This window comes from Camelus bactrianus, chromosome 4 (assembly GCF_048773025.1).
Source record: "Camelus bactrianus isolate YW-2024 breed Bactrian camel chromosome 4, ASM4877302v1, whole genome shotgun sequence".
NCBI lineage: Eukaryota > Metazoa > Chordata > Mammalia > Artiodactyla > Camelidae > Camelus > Camelus bactrianus.
The window spans coordinates 90,272,736-90,275,774 of record NC_133542.1 but is presented as its reverse complement, the minus strand read 5'-3'; positions in this window follow the sequence as shown (position 1 = coordinate 90,275,774).

The window sequence follows — 3,039 nt, the reverse complement described above, 5'->3', positions numbered from 1 at the left end:
TCTTGGATGTTTTTTTGATTATTAATCATATTTTCCATCCACAGTCTCATTCCAGACCCCCCTCCCCCTGGGGTCAGGGCTGGACTGAGGGAGGAAGAGCGGTCTCCAGGAGGATGAGTTGGGGACAAGATGGGCAGTGACCCCTGGTCTTGGCTGACCTGAAAGAGGCTGTCAGTGGCACGTTACAGATCACACCTTCACCATCCTGGTATATAGCAGGATGTTACTCAATACAAGTGGAGTGAATGAATGAACAGGTGTCCAGCTTTCACAACACCTGGCTGGTGCTGGAAGGCAAAGCCCCTAGTGTTGGTCCCCTGGTGCAATAGACAGGGAAACAGCTCAGAGAGGGGGAGTCACCGGCCCAGAGTCACACAGCAATTTAGTACTAGGGCCAGAAAAGGACCCCAGTAATGCTGATGGCTCCTCCATTCATAAAGCGGTCAATAAATATGTATTGAACGCTTAGTATATTCCAGGCATTGATCTAAGTAATAAGATATAGCAGTGAACCAAACAGGCAAAAATCCCTTCCCTCTCAAGGATGTGGAGAAACTAAAACTCCACACACTGCTGGTGGGTGTATGAGCTGGTACAACTACTTTGGAACACTGTCTGGCAGGATCTACTCAGCTGAACATATGTATATCCTGTGACCCAGCAATTCCACTCCCAGATATATACCCAAAGGAAATTATTCCATACGTTTACCAAGAATGTTCTTAGCAGTTTTATTCATTTATAGCCTCAAACTGGAAACAACTCATAATGAGTGAATAGATTGTGATATAGTTGCAGCAATGGAAAAGAACCAACTATAGCTACACACAAGAAAAAATGGATAAAGCTCATAGCCAAAATGCTGAGCAAAGAAAAAAAAAAAAAAAAAAAAGAACCAGACACAAAAGAGACAAAAGAGTACGTGTTGAATGATTTCATTTATACACAGCCCAAGAACAGGCAAAACTCAATTATGGTGATAGAAGTCGGAACTGCAGTTACCTTTGTTGGGAGGAGGGGGAGGTTTCCAAGAGTGTCCATACATATGGTACATATGTCAAAATTTAAGTTGTACCCTTAAGGTTTGTGCACTTGACTGCTTACTTTTTGCCTTAAAAAAAAAAGTTTAAAAATCTGCCCTCATAGGACTCACTTTCTGGTCAGGGAAGATGAAGATGGATACTAAACAAAATAAGTAAGTGTTCAGTTTGTCCATGTGAGAGTTTTGTGTCTGACTCCACAGGCCCTTTGGGGAAGAGATGACAGCCTACATGTCACCTCAGGGAAACCTGGACCAAGCCCCTCTGCCCTCTCCCAGAGTGCCACACTCTTTTCCCTTCCAGCAGTTAGTGTGATGTCCAACCACTGGTTACTTGTGTGGTATCTGTGAGCCCCGTGAGGGGAGCCCTGTGGCCTCCAATTCCAGGCACCCAGAGCTGAGTCTGGCATAGAACAGGTGCCCTTATTGTGAGAAATGGTTTTAAATACATGTTGAATGAATGAATGAATGAATGAATGACAAAAGCAGGACCTGGGGGAGTAGAGACCGAGGACACGGGGAGGGGGCGGTGCCTATCTGCATGGGTCACAGCTTGGAGGGGTGGGAAACAGGGCTTGGTATCCAGTAAGGGATTAAGCAGAGACCCAGAAGGCGGGCTGAGGCAGCCTGAGTGGCTCAGAGACCACATCCTGAAGTGCCTTTGGTGCCAAGGCCACACAGGCCTGGAAAGGCATAAAGTAGGTGAGGAATATAACCAGATATGCATTCTAGGGAGAAAGCTGAGTCTGCTGGGTAGAGAGTGATGAGAAAGGCTAAGGCTGGAGGGGGAACAGCCAGGGAGGGCCCGCAGGAAAGAGTCCTCCAGCCTGATCTAGGGCAGGGCCAGGGGGCTGAAGACAGAGTACAGGGCTTTGCGGGGGGCACTCAGATTCACCTTCTCCATCTGTTCCCGTGGCCCCTGGAGGAACCCCGTGTCACCCTATACATAGCAAACAGGACCCCTGGACACGTAGTCCAGTGCCTGCCCTCCCAAGGACCCTCACCTCAGGTGACCCTGGGCTCTGGGCTGTCTGGAAAGAGAAGCAGATGGTCAGAGAAGGGGCAGAGGATCCAGGGCGGGTGGGGAGAGAGGGAAACTAGGGGTGAGCAGCTTTGCGTGTTGGAAGGTGGGAGCTAGAGCACAGACTTGCACAATCACAGATGCAGGTTTTCATTTTGTGCTGCAAAAATTTGCATGAAACTCATTCCCTGCTCAGCAATGCAAAGTCCCTGCCTCCCTCCTTCCCTCCCTCTCTCCCCACCCTAGTGGGCCCTGATCCCCCTCACCTCTCATCCATCATAGAGGAGGCATATGTCTTTAAAGGATTGTCCCCTTCCAGTACCAGCCCAGAGTCTGGCTGTGATCCCTGCTGTTCTGAGCTGCCTCCTTGATAAGACGGCTGGGATTTCCAAATAGGACTGAGGACCATGTGGCCCCGAGACGGACTCCTTCCCTTCATGTCTCACAGCTCCATTCCTGGGCAGCCTGTGACTCTCTGGGGCAGAGGGAGAGGGAAGAAAAGAGGCCCCAACTCCCCGCGCCTCCCCTCCCCCGCCAGAAACTCAACGGTGGTGATTCAGAAGACAGAACGATTAGAGATATGGAGACTGAATGCCAGAGACACCAACAGAGGCAGCAGGGGAGTCCAAGAGAGAGAAATGAATTAAATTCAGTTCAACAGGCATTTATTAGTACCTACTGTGTGCCAGGCCCAGAGGGAACACTGTGTGCAAAAGCACAGGGGACTCCCAGGTTTTTGGCTTGAGTGACTGGGAGATGATGGTGCCGTCCACAAAGCTGGGGAGAGGACAGGGGATGGACACTGACAGTTGAAGTTTCTGTGGGATGGCGGCCAACAGGGGCAAGAATGAGGAGAACAGAGAAGTCGAGAGAGGGCTGGCTGGCTGGGGAGGGCTGCAGTCCCTGTTCAACAGCTCCCAGGGTCCTCTGCACCGGCTCAGGCATCAAAATCTCAGCCCGCCCTGGGCGCTATGAGGGT